The 20,098-nt window shown below is 38.9% G+C and overlaps 1 long non-coding RNA gene across 1 annotated transcript; it reads right to left on the bottom strand.

The window, feature by feature from the left end:
- Window positions 1-660: 660 nt before the first annotated feature.
- On the bottom strand, window positions 661-19,912 carry LOC134297523 (uncharacterized). The gene is made up of 3 exons (XR_010004292.1): window positions 19,696-19,912; window positions 4,876-5,083; window positions 661-1,645 (listed from the first exon to the last, which is right to left on the bottom strand). It is a non-coding gene; the product is annotated as an uncharacterized LOC134297523 (long non-coding RNA).
- Between the last annotated feature and the right edge of the window lie 186 nt (window positions 19,913-20,098).

Consider the following 20,098-nt stretch of genomic DNA (forward strand, 5'->3'; position numbering starts at 1 on the left):
TGCCATATAATCCAGTTCAAAGCAGATAATCTGGATTTTATATGGCAGTGTAGAAGGACCCTGAACTGTGGCATCTTTGATTGAGTCTATCGCTATGGAATGTGATGTTCCTCTTTTCCTACTGCCCTTCATTCTACCAAGTATTCTTGCCTTTACTAGTGAGTCATGTCTTCTCACAATATGGCCAAATTTCTTTTGTATTGCTTAAACTATAATTTTATAAAGCAGCAATTTACTCTAAAGAAAAAGAAAAAGAAAGAAACAAAATAAATAACCATGTCTAGCACTAAGTATGCTTTATTGACTTAATATCTTAATTGGATATTGAAATAGGGATTATATGGCTATGTGGAAGGGGGCCTAAACTAATAGGGATGCCATGGAGAAGAGACCTCACCCTATCATCAGCAGTCCTGCTTTAATCCTACAAACTGAAGCCCCTTCTACACTGCCATATAATCCAGATTATCAAAGCAGTTAATATACATTATATTGCCTTTACTAGTAAGTCATGTCTTCTCACAATATGGCCAAATTTCTTTAGCAATGATTCTAAGCCTTTCCTGTTTTTTTCCCCCCGAATAGTATGCTCTTATCTGCATTTTACACATTCCTTCCTCCAATTTTGACAACACCTGCTTCCAAATATAATCCTGCAACCTTGTCTGACATAGTGTTTCTTCAAGTGAAACTCCATTTTTTTTACTATGACCCCTTCTACACTTCCCTAAACCCCAGAATCTGATCCCAGATTATCTGCTTTAAACTGGATTATACAAGCACCCACTGCCAGATAATCTGGGATAAGTAGATAATCTGGGATCGGATCCTGGGATATAGGGGTGGTGTGGAAGGGGCCTAGGATAAGAAGCTACCTATTCGACCTTTGCTATTGCTGCTGTTGTTATTGTTATATGCCTTTAAATCCATTATAAATTATGGAGTCTCAGGTTTAGGGTAAGTTTGTTGTCTTCTTAGGTCTGAAAGAGCGTGATTTTACCAAGATCTCTCAGGCTCCATTTACACTGCCATAATATATCCAGATTGTGTGCTTTGAACTGGATTTCGTGGCAGTGTAGACTCACATCCAGTTCAAAGCAGAAAAACTGGATTATCTGATTAGATAATCTGGATTATATGGCAGTGTAGAAGAGCCCTCAGAGGCTTCCCATGGCAGAATGAGGATTTGAACCTGGAGGCCTAATCCAAAAATCCAACAACATCATCCCTTCCTCCTACCCTTGACTTTTAAGGGAATTATCTCTTCAATATTACCTGAACTAGCATATTGTTGTCTATTGTTGGAATGCATTTAAAAGTATAGAGAACTAAACATGATTTCTAAACCCTGCTGGTTTCACACTGGTTTGTTAATTTAGAGCTAAAGCTAAGGATACTACAATACTAGCTAAAGACATCAGGTCCTGTGTGATGAAAATTTCTTTTGGGAGGGACCAATGTTCATCCAAGAATTCCAGTCACTGCCTCTTCATGGTCTCACCTTCAGGAGGAGGTCTTGTGAAACAGACTCCCTAGATCCCAACCCATATCTTGCCAGCACCGGTACGAGGCACCGCATGGGATGCCACACTCTTCATTCATCGGCATTGAATGCTTGCCCGATTCTGTAAGCCGCCTTGAGTCCCTGTGGGGTGAGAAAGATGGGGTATACATGAAGTAAATAAATAAACAAATTCATCAGTTCCCATTGCAGTAAGGCACAGGATCCAACCAATCACCACAAGAACAAAGTCACACAAATGGATGTAGGCCAGGTGGATGAGCCAGACTGCACCTGGGAAGTGACCTCCAGCTAAGCCTAATCTCTTTTTAAGCCACTTTTCTATACTGTTAAATCTGTGGATAATGAAACAAGGCAAACTGTATTTACTATTTATGGAGTTATGCATATGCACATTCTCTCACATATGAACCTCCTCTCTGTTTTGGAAAAAATGTGATATATAGGTAAACCCTTCTCCTGGTTTGAAAAAATAAAAACTTTTTCTGTGACAAATGGCCCCATGCCCTATTTGACCCACAGAAATGGATAGCCTGCTGTAACACATGGACTGGATGAGGGCAAAGAAATTGATATGTGATCCAGACAACACAGAAGTGCTCCTGGTCAGTCACAAGGCAATCAGGGAATAAGGACGCAACCTGTGACTGATGGGATTCAACCAGGTGATCAATATCAACAAAGAATGGCTTCTCCAGCTCTTTCAAGTGAGTTTGAAACACAAGACTCAAACATGGTTGGTGATCTCTAAAGAAAAAGACTGGAATATGGTTCGGGTTTTTTGAGACACAAGAGCTGAATCTGGCTTGTGATCCGTCCAAGATGCACCTGAACAACAGACCATGGGGTGCCATGGAAACCGCTCTTTCGAGTTCTGAAACCGTTTGTAATGTTGTCAATAAATGAAAAACTTGATATCAAAAGATCAAAGGCAGATTCCACCCTGGACACTGGGGCCTGGTATTGCATTTTAAGCATTGGACTGTGACTCCAAAGACCTTAGTTCAAATCCCTGCTTAGCTGTGGAAACCCACAGGATGACCTTGGGCATTTGGGTAAATATGATGCTGGTATCTACCATTATGAGATGGTGCAATTCTAAAAAAATCTGTAATTTAAAAAAAAGAGGAGAGAAATAAAAACTGCCTAAATTCTTTCTATTTATTTATCTATTTAATTGGTTAAATTGCATGGATGAATCTACAAGTTAGTGTGACATTATTTAAACTGTGTGGGAAGAAAACACATAAGTCATAAAAAGGATGGGAAGAAAAATCGAGGTAGGATGCAGTAAGTGCAAAACTGAGACAAGAAATGTTAACATCTCAAGAGATATCCATGCTTACATTTCACGTTTGTAGCCACTATCATCGTACCAGTATTTATCTCCTGTCTTACTGCCAAATATTTCTAAAACAAAAGATAATAAAGCCACTCATGTTTCACCCACAAAACAAATGTTGGTTTTATATTGTTCTAGTGAGTGTCTGTGTTGAATTCTTTTGATTCTCTAACTTATAATACCACAAAGAAAGATTAGGCAGGCTATTTACTTCTTGCATTATAGAAAATGCAAAGCATGGAAGCACTTGAATAGCTATGGTTGAGCATTCCTTATCCAGAATTTCGATATCTGAAATATCCCAAAATCCAAAAATGTCCACATTGGTGTCTGAGATAGTGACATCTTTGCATTTTGATGGTTTAAGGTACACAAACTCTGTTTCATGCAACAAATTGTTTAACATATTGTGTACAAAATTACCTTCAGGCTATGTGCATATGGTATATATGAAATATATATGAACTTCACATTTTGACTTGGGTCCCATCTCCAAGTTATCTTATTAGGATGAAAATGCAAAAAATCCCATCCCAAATAAAATCCACCCCAAACATTTTGGATAAGGGGTACTGTACTTGCATTCCAATTCTCTTCAGAGTTTTCTCTCAGAACAGCTAGCAACATTTTACTTTGTAATGCAAACCATTCAGAATAATATTCTATCTTGATTTTTATGTTACAGAGTATTCTATTGTGTTTACCTTTATTGATGCAGGTGTTTTCAAATGTCTGGTATGATTTTGCTTGCAACAACTGTTTTGAAACAGTAATAAGTTTATTTTAGTTTGGTTTCATTGTTATTTTAACATTCTTTTCCTTTCTGCATCTTGGCTCATTCTGAACAGCAAGAATATTTGTAATATTAACTTAAAATTTATATTTTCTAGAAGTACTATATGGTATATCTACATATTCATAAATGAAAATATCTGTTTCATTCCTCAATTTACATTCCTTCTGAGACGAGGGTAAAAATGTGATCTTCATTTACCATTGTACAGCAGCAGCAAGTCAATCAGTTGTTTTAAAAAATGCCATCTTTCCTATTTGGTTTACATCACATACCACAGTTTGGGCCTTCAGGGTAATTCCCTCTATTTTCTCTTGTTTTCCTCAGCTTGAGGATTTGAGGGCCAAGAAGCACTGCCATGAGAAATCAAGATGTAATATTCAAAGAAGAAATCAGAATTTGGATATTAGGCCTCTGAAAGGCCCTGTTAGTTGTTAACTGGAACAGGGCACTAACACTATTTGAGGACTACTTCTTGAAGTAGCTTCATCTCCTTGAAGTTGTCAGCCATGTTGTTTCCAGTTCTGAGTCTTTGAACCTCTGTGTGTTCTAAGATAAGATAAAGAAACTTTGGCTCTCCAGATATTTTCTCCTATAACTTCCATCTCCCCTACAAACAAGTACAATGCTGAAGAACTGTTGGAGAGCAGAATGCCTGGAGAGCCAAAATATCTAAACTGCTCCATCTGCTTTTGTAGACTGAAGTTATGGAATAAATTACTGAAGAGGGCCAAGCCTTGTTCCAATCTGACAGTTCTTCAGAGTAGTGTATGTCTGTTCTTATGTGCCTTCCAGTAATTTCCAACTTATAGTGACCCTAAGACTAATTTATCACAGGATTTTTCTTGGGCTGAGTGCGGTCATCTGGTGGATTTCCATGGCTGAGTGGGGAATCAAAACCTGGTTTCCATGTCATAATTTAATGCTCAAACCACTACACAATATGGGCTCTATATGACTGTGTAGTAAGGTGAAAACATATAGTCTAGATACAGTAAATGGGCACTGTTGTTCCTTCATTCTCTACTATATAATGGAAATCCATTCAAGCTTCTAAAGAAGATATAGCAGCTTCTGCCCCATGCATAAAAACAATAAGGACATGTCCAGACGTACTCACAAAGCTGAATACTATTATCCTTTTGTTTACTATTATTCTCCCAGGGCAAGAGATATTGTGCAAGGAGATATAAGATCCTATCTACACTGACCACTTACCATAGATCAGGCCAGAATCAGCTCCGTAGTGGCCAAACCATTGTGACACAGAAAATGGGAGGAGACGCTAAGAGTGGGTGTCCAGCAGAGCTGGGGAGCGGCATTCTGTGACCCATCCCAGGGCCAATCCAGCATATGCCATGCTATATCAGCCCCAGGGTAGTGGGTCAGTGAAGATCCACCCTTGGAGAGCTCCTCTGCAGCATCCCTAAAAGTACATAAGCAGGAGGCATAAATCGGAGTTATTGTAGTATTCCTCACCACCTTAAAAAGTCATTATTATCTGAAAGCTATCAGCTCAGCTCAAATGAAAAATGAACAAACATTCACTAGTTCTAGCAATACCAATTGAGCATTCTTTAATTGGAATTCTGAAATTTAAAATACTCAAAAATCTGAAATTGACTGGGATAGGGACTGTTTTTTTCTTGATGGTTCAATGTACATGATGTTTTTTCATGCACAAAATGATTAAAAATATTGTGTACACAATTATGTTCATGCATATGAAACTTACATGAATTATGTACTTAGACTTGGGCCCAATTTCCAAGATATCTCATTATGTTGTATAAAGAAATATAGATAGCCCAAAATTCAGAAAAAGGTCTGAAATCCAAAACATTTCTGGACCCAAGCATTTTGAATATGGGATACGCTTCATAAGTTTACTCAATTAGCAATCATCTGCCCTTGGTATAGGAACTTGTACATTCCCTCCCTCTTTCTACCAGACATATTTTAATGTGATGTAGATGTTTCATGGGGAGACTTTATATGGTGAAGACTTGCTCCCATCTATTTTTTTTTAGGTAGAAGAATCACATACAGTACTTTAAAACCTTCACACATAAAGGTCTTCCTATTTGATGTGTGTGGATGCTGTGCCATGTATTCAACAAATGGTCACTTCTATCCATGTAGAGCTATAAGTATTAATACATATAATGCATTAATGCTTAGGAGCAAGGACAGCAATTACCAGGTGCACATTCATTCTCTCTTTCTCTCTAACACACACACACACACATCCTGTGAAAATGAAAGAAATGTGTCCTTGAACAGGTTTCTATCTCTAGTTTCTTTCTCAGATGTCTTTTATTTTCATGTACTCCTCCACCACAAGTGATTGTTCCTTGTGTACAGCTGTTAAAGCTATTTTTAGATACAGACAGAGATTGCCTGTAGCACAGAGTAAATGAATCTGTCACACTAAAAACCAGCAATTGCAGACATATAATAGAGTGAATTCTAGGACATTTTAGGATATGTCCTCACCAGCTTACATTTTGTGCGGTTTGTGAAAGTAGTGTGACAACCTGTTGCAGCATACTGTTCCTTCATAGTGGTCTACCTTCATGGCACTATGTAATTTTGGCACTAACTTTTCTGTTTGGTTCTAGTACATCCATGTCTCCATTAACAAAACCTTGACCAAAGAAACTCTTTTTTTTACAAAGCCTTGTTATGACTTTGCCCAGCTCCCTACTTTTCTTTTTCTTTTTCAATGAAAGGAGCTTTTTTGTTTGTTTGTTTGTTTTTAAAAAGAGGATCAGCACTGTAGAATGGTGAAGACTTCCCATAAACATGTCTACAGTCAGGCCTGGGGGGTGGTGGTTTAGGGGTTCAACACCCCCCCCAATTTTTCAGGTTATAAAAAAAACCTGGTTTACTCATGATTTTTAACTGGTTAACCAAATCCCCATGCTAAGTCTATGAGATGCAAAATATTAAGAGTCCCTCCAGGCACTATCTCAAGCAGATATTGACAGGTTTGTAGGGGGGGGGGGGTGCTAGGGGTTCAACCCCTCCCCCCCCCAAATTTTCAAAACCCCTCCCGAAATTTTTTCTGGCTATGGCCCCTGTCTACAGTAAATTTCACAGTTTGGGCTGTAGAAAAGCAGAGGTGCATCTACAGTACACTGTAGACTTGATACACTACTTTAACTGCTATGGCTCAATGCTTTTGAATAATTGTTGTTGTAGTTTTTCAAGATCTTTAGCCTTCTCTGCTAAAGAGTGCTGATACCCCACTGAACTATAACTTCCAGAATTCCACAGCATTGAGCCATAGCAGTTAACTTTATGTCAAATTGCATTCATTCTACATTCTAGGTGCATAGAATCATAGAGTTGGAAGAGACCTCATGGATCATCCAGTCCAGCTTCCTGCCAAGAAGCATACCAGGATTCTAACAGAATCATAACAGATTCTACTGTAGCTGAATGTGCCTGCCTACAACAAGCAATGCAGACAGTAGCTACCTACAGAATCCATTACTGAGCAAGGGGAAGCAATAAAACAGAGAAAAAGAGGGAAACGTAGAAAACTGGTTACCTCCAGTGTGTCACAAAATAATAACTCTATCAGGGCAAAATGTCCACAAAGTGTACACTTTCAATGGGTACTGCACCACTTTAACTGCCATCGTTCAATGCTATGGAATCATGGGACTTGTAGTTTTCAAGTTCTTTAATCTTCTCTGCCAAGAACTGCTGGTGCCTTATTAAACTATACATCCCAGGATTCCATAGCACTAAGGCATGGGAGTTAAAGTAGTGTCACAGAATCATAGAATTGAAAGAGACCACATGGGCCATCCAGTCCAACCCCCTGCCATGCAGGAAAAGCACATTCAAAGCACCCCTGACAGATGGCCATCCACCCTGTTTAAAAATCTCTAAGAAGGAGCATCCACCACATTACTTCTACAGTGTGGATACTCTGAACAAAAGCCATACCTGGCTGCATATGAAAGAAACCTTCAACACAGTGTCTAAGAGACTGAAAATGTTTTTGTTTACTTATGCAAAACTTACCTGATAAGGTTTTATTTCACATGGGCATGTTTTTATTTTGGAAAAAGAGTTTGCTTAAACTAGTTGAATTGCTTCTTTTTTTGTGTTGGAGGAATACATATGAAAGACAACTTGTAACTTCCTGCCCATCAAAGTAACTAAAATAATTATTTTTATTCATTTAAAAAACTCTAAGTGTCACATGAGCCCTTCTTCAGTATCTAGCAGAGGGAACACCCTCGAACTGTGAGTGTAACAAAAAGTTACCAATCCCAGAATCCCTAACCCAGCATGGTCAGTGGCCACTCGTCACACACGTCAGAAATTCTCATATTTTCTTGTGTCTACACATCTTTCATATAATAAACTATAGGGATAAAAACCAAAATTGATTTAGAATATAAATCTCTCTTTTATCACCTTCACAAGGTCACTATTCCTCAAGCTTCACAGAACTTTCATTTTTTTTCTCAAGAGCACAGAAACAGGGAGTCCACAAATTCTTTGCAACAACCAAATTAGACAAGATGATGCAGCTAGCTCCCTGTCCTCTTCTTTTTTATTGATAAATCTATCTCAATTTATTACCATAAATTTCATTAAGATACTGTTCCATTATCCAGTGCATCTCATTGGACTAGGTAAGAAAACAACATTGCCTTTTCCAGAAGCTGTCAGTCCATGGATACGGCAGTTCCTGTGTTTGATTCTGATCTGCATTCCACAATGCCAGCCTTGAACCAGCTTCTGGGGTGCTTGTGTAGGTGCTGCACAATGAAACAAGTTCATTTTAATCCACTTCCAAATTGCTTTATAGTTTCTGTGTAGATGGACTGCCAGTTTCTCTGCCCTCCTCCCACTTTACCCCTTTCTTCTCTGCTTACTTCTATTGCTGCAAATTAAATTCAAAGCAATTTACACTCAACTAATTCCATGATGGAAAAGGGCCATATTTTTACTCTTCCCTGCAGACTGAGGCAAAAGCAGACTGTTTCAGCCTTTTCAAGGCCAAGTTATTTCCTTGACATCTTGGCCATATTCTGATATTCCTTGGTTTCAAGTGTGCCACATTTCATCTGTGAAATATTGGAGATAGCAATTGTGATGGTGGTTAGAAAAGGGAAGAAATTCGCAGAGATGCTTAACTGTCCTGGATCCTCATCCTTTGTTTTGATTTTCAATGTAGTTGTGATGCCTTGTTGTAAAAGGTCTCCCTGATGCAAACAAGAAGTTAGCTAATTTGACTGTATTCATGGGAACTGCCGCTGGGATGTCACAAATGATCTATTGGTTTTATTTGGAGTTTGAAGAAGTGGTATATTTGGGGCATAGCTACATGAATATTTAATTTCCAATATTCCTATTTTATGACAAAGTTATTTGAGTTTCGATAAAACTGTAATATGGTTCACTACTGTAATGGGGATATTTTAAATTCAAGCTATTTTTACACATTAAATTTAGAGACCACTAATGGTATTGCAAAAGGGAAGGGAAAAGACTGAGTTCTCTCTTCAAACAGTAGGCCTTTTAGCTTCATGTAAAAGATAAATGGGGGAGTTTGTTTTGTCTTCTACTTGTAAAAACTGTTTTGGGGTCATTGAGAAGAATGGCAATAATATTTCTTTGAAAGGTTGGGATGGAACTCTTGTGTCTCCAAAGAAAACCTTGTCCACCAATCATTACCAAAGTAATCGTAGAAAATCTGCTTGGAATAAAGTCCCATTGATGGGGTTTATTTCTGAGGAAATCTTCAAAGGACTGAACATAATGCAACTTGCAGCAACCTGTGCTACAGATATTACCATCGTCACATAACTCCTTCATCCCAGAAATTAATACACATAATCTAATACATAATGTTCCACAAATATTATGTGGACTATTATGTGTTAGGCCAGAATAAAGGTAGTTTTAAGTAATCTGTAATGCCCTAGGTTTGAGAGGTATGGATTCAGCATAGATTTAAATGGCCTAAGGTCAGCCCAATTGACCCTTGGCTGTATTCATGTGTTAAGCCAGTGTTTAATTCACAATGGCTCAATTAGGCTTGGTGGACATGAGGAGAAGAAATAGTCCATCAAATCTTGTCCTGAAGGTGAGTATTAAAATTAAATATATTGTTATGTTATGGACAGCAGGCTCCAGTCATTAGAATTTCCTTGAACAATTGTTCCCTAGAAATTACAGTGCGGTAATTTGCTTTGTATTTTTGAATTTAATCAACTATTAAGAATGCTTCCATAAGGATGAAGCCCAGAACGGAAAGATAACAAAGATGTGTTTGCTCTAATTTGTATGAACTAATCATTAAAGCCTCTTTGGGGAAAAACACCATCAACTGAAACGTACAGTCCATTGCATGCATTAGCATTGGCTAGTTATTAATCTCATAACCTTTTCTAATTAACAGAGTAAACTCTAAAATGAATACAAATTGAATGTATCCAAGGACAAAATAAACCCAGCTATTTAATGCTATTTAATGGTTGACAAATTTTTCTTTTACATATTGCAAGATTTATTTATTTATTAAAGGAAAATAGCTAAACTATTTAAAAAGAATAATGAGTCTTCAGGTGTGTGTGTGTGTGTATGTGTGTGTTTTAAATCTAAGACAAAGAATCTCGGGACCTGACAGCAGATCCTCACACAGATCTGTCAATCCTGGGATATGGTTCCCCGCCATCCTCACAGCCTTCATCTGTAGTGCATCAAAATGGAGGGTGGATAGGGAACATCCAACAGAAGATTTTTTTTTTTTAAAAAAATTCCTTCCATTATGTACTGGACTTCATATGTGCACACACAAATATGAGGTGGGTCAAAAAGCTTTGCCTCCTGTGTCATAAAAACATGAATGAACATATATCAGCAGAAGTTGCTACAGATCATAGCCTGAACTATCCTCTACGCAAAACTATAATTTAATATAGTCACCATCAATTTGTACACATTTGCACCATTGTTTAACGTAGGCATCAAAACCATTTTGGAAAAATTCATGGATCTTGCTTTGTGGCCTATGATTTTAAAGCTGTTTTGACACCATTCAAGTCATTAAATCTGAAACCACGTAGGTTGTCTTTCAGAGGTCCAAAGTTGGAATAGGCCAAATCAGGGCTGTAGGGTGGGTGAGACACTACAGACTAGCCCATTTTTGCAAGTGTCTGGGTTGTGAAAAATGATGTGTGTGAGTGTGCATTATCATGATGAAGCTGTGTTTTGGGACATTCAGGTTGTTATTCTTGTTGATTTTCGACAACATGGTGCCACAATCAACAGCAAAACTTATGTAACCACACTTAAGAAACTTGAGGAAATAAGAAAGAAGAGACCACTAAAAGACGTTTGTTCCAGCAAAATTCATCACGATAATGCACACCTACACAAGTCATTTCTCACAACCCAGGTTCACTGTAATTGACATCTTTGTCAATGGCTTGGATGGAAGAACAAAGGGGATGCTCTCATCAGGGCACCAAAATATGAAGCATAGCTAAGACCAAACTCATAGAAGGCAGAATCAGATTTCAAGGCCGACTGGCATTTATATATATGGCACAAAGCAGACAAAATGATAAGAAAATATTCAGAAACCATATAATAAGAACTTCACTAAACAAGATATGGGAGAAATATAAAATAAGAATGTTCACCAAGACTCCAATGTGGCTATCGCCACTAGCAATAACTCAGAAGAGTATCCAAAGCAACATAAACTGGCCCACATACAGAGATGTCCTCACAAGTCAAGAAAATGAATATGTACTAAAATCACAAGAAGAAATATTGAAATCATTTGGTCACTTATCATGGATCCACTACAGGCAAATAAAGGAAGAATACATTAAGGATAAACAAGATGGCTTCATGAAGAAAGACTCAGAATGGGACAAAATTCTAGAGTCCGAGAACAAATTAATTACAAAGATATATAAGAAACTCTTGGAGTGGAATACTGAGGAAGAACAAATTAAGGGAAGCATGGTGCAATGGTCAAAAGATATAGGAAGGCCTATAAGATATGAGGAATGGGAATCAATCTGGAAGAAAAATATAAAACACACATATGCAACTGACTTAAAAGAAAATCAATACAAAATGATTTACAGATGGTACATCACTCCAAAAAAAATAAGCCATTACAACAAAAATATTCAAATAAAATGCTGGAAATGCCAGGTGAATGAGGGCAGTTTCTACCACATGTGGTGGTCCTGTCCCGAAACAAAGAGGTACTGGAAAAAAATCCACGAAGAATGTCAAAAAATAATGGGAAAGAAACTACATATGAGACCAGAACTATATCTATTGGGCCTTAAAAATTTGAAATTGAACACAAATGAGGAAAAAATTCTAAACTATTTGGTTATAGGAGCCAGGATTGCCTTCGCCAAACTATGGAGAACAAACCAGATCCCTTCAATCAATCAATGGCTATTAAAAGTATGGGAAATAAAGACCATGGACAGATTAACCTTTCTGATGAAGAAACACCATGGACAACCAATAAAAGAAACCGACTGGTCAACATTTGAAGAATACATAAGGAAAAGACGGTCATACTTCGAAGAAATTCCATAAGAACAAACAGAAATATACAAATCTAGCAACACAATAAGTCGCTTCAGGAGGCAAACGGACCCCCCCACCCAAAGGGACAGTTACCCATGGAATAGCCGACACCACAACGGGACTACTCTCTGACATCCAAAGACTCAAATGACTTTCCCGAGCCTCTCTCTAGCCCCCTCCCCCCTCCTAAAATCCAACCCCTCTGCTTTTGTTTCTCTTCCTTTCCCCTTTTTCCACCCCCCCTCTTCTATATCCTCGCACCCAGCCCCACCCCCTCATCCCTACCCCCCTACTTCCCTCTCTCATTTTTGAACCCCACTATTTTAAACCTGTATGCAAAAATACTTAATAAAAATTATATTAAAAAAAAGAATCAGATTTCAAGATTGTAGAACTAAGTCAAAATGAACAAAATACATTTTGAGAAGGCAAACTGTAATGTGCTATATTTAGTCAGGAAAAATCATGTGGCTTGACAGCAGTGTATAGAGTGCCTAGGGCTCTTGGTAGATTGCAAGCTAAACAGTAAATAATAGAACTATTTTGTTCTTTTATTTATTGTTTAGCTTGTCATACTCCCATGTGTTACTACTGGTTCATCTAGCTCAGTATTTTCTGGGCTGGCATGTAGATGTTCTCCTGATTTAGGGCCTTTGTACACATGCCTAAAATTCCATAAGTAACCAGAATAAAAAAGGGGGGCTAAACGATGTTTAGCGAAAGTGTGGGTGGAATAAGGTGAATAAGCTGAAAAGCACATGTTTAAAAGGTGTGCTTAAAACCCTATTCCATCCAAAAAGGTGCATTTTCTCATTACTATATATACATGCAGTCATGCAAAACACATGATTTCCTTCCCTTCTCCCTGTGTAGACTGCTCCAGCACAAATGTTTTTAAAGCCCAAAACAGATGATCGGGCTGTCAAAAACACGGAGCCATGGAAACATAAGTGGCTAAAGGGAAACAGAATTAGAAAGCAATAAGAACTCTCTGCAACCATTCCTTTATTTAGATCTTTATAATATTAAATTAAACAGAGCTTGAATTAACAGATGGGTGAAGAGAGAGACTAAGAAATCTGCTTTATGTTTGGATCTCCGTGTGTGCATATGAGGTCCAGCGCATCATGGAAATAATATTTTTTGAAAAAACCAGCTGCAGGGTGTCCCCATCCACCCTCCATCTTGCATTCTGATCCAATTCAAAGGAAGGTGTGAAGACAGTGGGGGACCATTTCCTGAGACTGATAGGTCTATGTGTGGACTTTCAGGACTTATCAGGTCCTGGGATTTTTTGCTCCAATTTTAAAACCCGCATTTCAATGCTGTCTGGAAGTACCCTTAGAAAGGGATCTTTTTAGACCCAGTGACCACTTCTTGTACCTTATACATCCAAAGGATGTACATTGCTGCACAGTGATAGCCCTTCTACAATGGCTCAGGTGATAGTGTTAGATATCTAAGAGCCCATCCAGACAGGGCCCATATCCCAGGCCCTGTTGCACTTTTCCTGGAGGCATCCAAATGACGCCTTCAGTAAACAATAATTAGTTTGAATTAATCCCAAATTAATTTGATAGCCCATTATACCCATGCCTTTGTGAAAGGCACAGGTCTAATGGGCTATGGGCCCTGTGGGGACAGACTGTTGGGTAGTCCTGGGACTACCTGGGGACCTGTCTGCACACCCATCTTGCATCTTTTGGGCTTCTGGAACCCAAAGATGTGAGATGGAGCCCATCTCCTTCCCAAAAAACCCCAAAACCCTTTAAAATAAAATAAAACTTACAGAGTGCCATTAGGCCTCTCTTTAGGCCTGGTAGAGATGGGAGGAGCCAGGAGCAATTTGGGCCTTCCCTCCCTGTGCCTCATTGACATGCACCATCAGGTCTGAAGAGAGGCCTTATGGCACTCAGTAAGTTTTCTTTTTATTTGTAAGGGTTTTTGCCGGGGGGGGGGGAGGAGAGTTGGGTGGCCAGATGCCATCCCAAAAATCTTTGGGATGGCATGTGGACAGCCAACGGGCAAAGCTTGTTTTTTCCTTGGTTATGCAGACTTAAACCCTCTTCGGAGCTGGTTTCTTAAACGCGCTCTGAAGTGGGTTTAATGTATGTCTTGAACCGCCCTAACTTTCTTTGGAACTTTGTGGTAATGGGGTGGAACAGTTTTGAGGAAGTTTGTCTTCATGTCAGTAACATATTCTTTTGCGGGCACAACATTGTACTGCTGCCACAAGCTCCAAGTGACTCCAAGCCCTAAGTAAATAAAAAAAAAAACAAGCATAAGCATTTGTTCTCTCATTTTTGCTCTAAAAATCCCATTGCCATGCCAAGCAGAAAATGTAGCCCACAACTTAAGGGGACTGACAATAAAAACAAATTTACTGTCATTTGGTACTACTACTACTACTACTACCCCCTCTTTCTCTTCCCCTTCATGTTCTTTTTTCTTTTTCCTTTTGCCAATAAGCAATGTTTATTTCTTGTATCATTATTCCAAGCTGCGATATTCATGGGGGATGCGGGGGGGGGGGGGGATCTAAAATAAAACTAAAAAATTCTACAAGATATGCTTTCAATGACTTTTCAATATACTGCAGAAAGAAATTATAAATATCAGTACTTGGGAAAAAAACACACACATCTATATTTGTGTAATCTCGCATGTCTATGTACCTTTGTGGTACTCTGATGCAGGTATTTAGAAAGTGTCTCTGGTTGTACAAAAGGCATACCTTAAAGTTATGATTAATCTGTTAGTATTCAATATTTGACCTAGGTTTGGAACTGTGGTTTAGAACTGTATTAAAATGCATAACTTCATTCATCGTGTTAATTTCAACAGTAGAAACAACGTATGACAAAATCCAAAGTCCATAGGATGCAATATCCAGATCTAATTTGCAAGACAAAACTGTTTGCATGTCTCTGCCATAGAAGTTCACTAAAGGCATCAACACATTCACTGTTTTAATATTTGCTGGCATTCATGACTGAAGAAGATAAATATTCTAGAGCTTGTATTATATACAAAATATTATGTCATGACTAATTGATTAAAGAAAATTGTCATCAGCTGGAGAAGAGGGTCACAGTTGATTCAACTATGTGTAGGTTTGGAAAACATAAGCTCTCCACAAGTTGCAATGTTGGCACAGGCAGTAGATTAAACATGATTATCTGATTTATATATTTAAAAAGAATTAAAATGATAATGGAAATGACATGGTCAGAAAAGACAGTTATGCTAAATCTGATGTAAAATATTTTCCAAAACAGATACTTTAATTGACAATCTTGTCAATAAATGAAAAATCAAAGCATAGTGCTAAAATACTGTCTTATTTACCTTTTAGAGAAAAGTGCTCATTAAAACAGCACTAAAATCGAAGATATAATTATAGTGACTGTCAGAATTGCTGCAGATTGCAGCAATCCTGGCAGCACCAGCCCAGTAGGCATGGGGACTTATCACTCCATGCCTCGCACCGTTCTGGCTTCATCCCTCCCTCATCACATGGGAGGAAGCATCTTATGGCCAGCATGTTGCCACTGGAGGCTTTTTTTGGCAGCAACTCCACTTCCACTACAATTTTTTCCCGGAGCTACCCCGGAAGTACTTCTCCCAAAAGTTAGTGGGAGCCAAGTAGTGGGAGTTGCCGCCAAAATTTGCCACGTATGCTGAAATGAATAGGCCACATCACTTAAACTGCATTGTATGCATCTACGTTGCATTATATGGCAGTGTAGATGGGACCATACATCTGTCAATTTGTTGTTGTTGTCTGCTTCCACTCTTCTCTCCCTTCTTCCTCTGAGGCAAGGCAATTTACAAAATCTGATGTCTCTGAAACTTGGATCATCCCTCCCTCCTTTCTGTAAAAACCTCCATCACAGGTTTTGTAAACTGCCTTGCCTTGGAAGAAGGTAGGAGGAGGGAAGAGTGCAGCTTCTTTGACCTCCATTCTATAGTTTTTAAACTTCCTTGCCTTTGAAAGAAGGAAGGAAGGGTTATCCCTGTATAGTTTTGGCTGTATAGTTTTTTATAAACACACACACACACACACCAGAATCTGAGCTGTTTGTTTGAGGCTGAATCTTCCCTCCTCTCCTCCTCCCCTTTTTGCCAACAGATTTTTTCCCCTTCAAGTAATAGTTATGTGTGTGAGACTATTATTCAATCTTGTTTAAAAGATAGATTTTGGGAGGGGAGTGAATTGTGATGGGGTGAGGTACCATAGCTCCATATAAGATTATTCAGAAAAGACCATTTTGTCTCCAGTCGTCATACATTTGGCTTCTGAGAATTTAAAAATAAAATGAGTGTGGGACATTTCCATGTAGAATGCAGGGCATTCATGTGACACTGTGTAATGCTTACACAAGGAATAACGTACACAAAACATCTTTATACTTTACCATGTTGATGCCATAATATATGAGTCTCCAGGCAGTTTGTGACACTGAACAGTACTCCCAGATTCCCATAATTCCACACTATATCAGATAGATATGACTGATGCTCAAACATCTCAAGTAATGCCAGTCTTATCTTATTGTAGGATTATCACTCTTTTTCCACAAGAACAACAATAAACATCATAACTTAGTTTTATGAAACATCTATCTCATTTCACTAAGATGGACAAATGTTATCATTGCATTAATGCTGGATCTGGCAAAAAGAGCTAGTTTATGAAAGAATAAATGAACCATGTAAAAGCTTTCACTGAATTGAATGTACTATTTATCTCTCCACTTCTTCATGTGACTTAGAATCATAGAATAGTAGAGTTGGAAGAGACCTCATGGGCCATCCAGTCCAACCCCCTGCCAAGAAGCAGGAAATCGCATTCAAAGCACCCCCGACAGATGGCCATCCAGCCTCTGCTTAAAAGCCTCCAAAGAAGGAGCCTCCACCACAGCAGAGTTCCACTGCCGAACAGCCCTCACAGTCAGGAAATTCTTCCTGATGTTCAGGTGGAATCTCCTTTCCTGCAGTTTGAAGCCATTGTTCTGTGTCTTAGTCTGCAGGGCAGCAGAAAACAAGCTTGCTCCCTCCTCCCTATGACTTCCCCTCACATATTTGTACATGGCTATCATGTCTCCTCTTAGCCTTCTCTTCTACAGGCTAAACATGCCCAGTTCTTTAAGCCTCTCCTCATAGGGCTTGTTCTCCAGACCTTTGATCATTTTAGTTGCCCTCCTCTGGACACATTCCAGCTTGTCAACATCTCCCTTCAACTGTGGTGCCCAGAATTGGACACAGTGTTCCAAGTGTGGTCTGACCAAGGCAGAATAGAGGGGAGCATGACTTCCCTGGATCTAGACGCTATACCCCTATTGATGCAGGCCAAAATCCCATTGGCTTTCTTAGAAGCTGCATCACATTGCTGGCTCATGTTTAACTTGTTGTCCACAAGAACTCCAAGATCTTTTTCACATGTACTGCTGTCTAGCCAGGTGTCCCCCATTCTGTATCTTTGCATTCCATTTTTTCTGCCGAAGTGAAGTATCTTGCATTTGTCCCTGTTAAACTTCATTTTGTTAGTTTCGGCCCATCTCTCTAGTCTGTCAAGATCGTTTTGAATTCTGCTCCTGTCTTCTGGAATGTTAGCTATCCCTCCCAGTTTGGTGTCGTCTGCAAACTTGATGATCGTGCCTTCTAACCCTTCGTCTAAGTCATTAATAAAGATGTTGAACAGAACCGGGCCCAGGACGGAGCCCTGCGACACTCCACTCGTGACTTCTTTCCAAGATGAAGACGATGCATTGGTGAGCACCCTTTGGGTTTGTTCGCTTAGCCAATTACAGATCCACCTAACCATAGTTTTGTCTAGCCCACATTTTGCTAGTTTGTTTGCCAGAAAGTTGTGGGGAACTTTGTCGAAGGCCTTACTGAAATCTAGGTACGCTATATCCACGGCATTCCCTGTATCGACCCAACTCGTAACTCTATCGAAAAAAGAGATCAGATTAGTCTGGCATAACTTGTTTTTGGTAAATCCATGTTGACTATTAGCAATGACATGGAAGAGAAAAGCTTTGATTTAGACAGGTGTGGCAAAATGTTCAGAAATATAGTACAATACTTCAAAAACAGGATTATCTTGTAAGGCAGGTAGGAGATAGCATGACTAGATATCAACTGTTTCAACAACAACTACAACATCATTCCTTGTTCATAGATAACTAACATGTCAGGGTGAAGGGGTATGGCTAAGGCATTCCTATGTGAAGGTACCCCCTTATGTTTTGCAAGAACAGGTATTCAAACATGCAATCCTTCACCAACATTTATGAAATATTATAATCCAAGATGCATTTGTCTTTTGATATATCTGCATGCACCAAAAGATAAGGTAGGTGTAGTCCTACTTTGGTCTCTATGCCCATACTTCACCACTCCTATGGCCCTTCTCCCTACAGATACCATTCATTCTCCTCTCGTAAACTGTGGAGGGTGGGTTCTGAGAAGAAATCAAACTCTGGAAACAGCATCAACTATCCAAACTAAGCAACACTTTAAAACCTGGCACCAACTATACCAAATAATGTTTCTCTCTTCAAATATTTGTTTCTGGATTTGGTTTGCTAATATTTTTAGATCACAAAATTTAGAAGATAGAGAGTTAGATCACAAATGATGTGTTAGTGTGTGTGCTTCACATTTCCTGGCAATGATTATGTTTAACAAAATGTGCTGAGAAATATTTAGCATACTTTAGAAATCATGGTTCGCTAGATGCTTTATCAAGGAGGGGAATAAGTGGCCCTCAAATTATTGGTGGGCTACAGTTGTCAGCAGCTCAGGTTAGCATGGTTAATTGTAACAAACACTGTGTGTTCTAATTCAGCAATATCTGAGAAGCTGCAAATTTACACCTCTGGGCTGTGTGGACATATGGGCCAAGACATATCATACATGATATTTATCTCATTTAACCCTCCCCTGAAAAATCATATTTTTTCTTATGCAGGCCTCCTAATCAACATAGGCATGTTCTAGCTAAAGGAAAGCAGGGGAAACCACAGAAAAGCATCCATCTTTTTTCCTATAGCTGAGGACCTCCAGAGGACCTTCAGGAGAGTCCTGGAGAAGATCTATAGCCATATGGCAAATAGTCCAATGCTTCACTGTTATTCATAACTCCTACACAGATAGAAGATGATGGGATAAGCACACCAGAGAAAATGTGGTTTTGGGGGAAGATTTTAATTGTTGCATGGCCAGTACAGAAACCTAGCCCCCATGGTGGCAAAATAAAGTTATGATGATATCAGTTGGGCTTGTGCCATCAGAACTCGCTAATAGGATGCCATTCTATATTTTACATGTACTATATGTAGTTGCCTCTCTGTGCTTTGGTAGAGACAATTTTAAAATGATGTAGGAAAAAAAAGAATGTATGGATTAACAGATTAAAAGCTTGAATATACTCACATGAAAGAACATTTTCAAAATCCAGTATGTTTGCTGAAGTCTATCTGCAAGGTCTTCATGTTTCTGAAAAGGAGTCTCACATCAATATGCTGGAAACAGAATGAAAAGCCAGTGTAATGTCCTTGGAATATGTTAGTGGTTGGCAGTCCCCAGGGAAAAGTATGCAAACCATTTTTAGCTGGGTGTCATGGCAACCAGAGGTTCAAGATCAAATACAGATTCAGCTCAAAGGATCAGGTTGTCATGCAATGTCTTTAACAACACTGGAATGGCTTTTCAGATGTAACCACCATAGATGTTAAATTGAAGCGTTCACCTCCATCCATCAGCATTTCTGTTGGATGCCAAAACAAGGGAAATGTAAAAAATTAAGTATGAGTAGGCATTGAGTGGCTTCCTCTTC

Source organism: Anolis carolinensis, chromosome 3 (assembly GCF_035594765.1).
Source record: "Anolis carolinensis isolate JA03-04 chromosome 3, rAnoCar3.1.pri, whole genome shotgun sequence".
Lineage (NCBI taxonomy): Eukaryota > Metazoa > Chordata > Lepidosauria > Squamata > Dactyloidae > Anolis > Anolis carolinensis.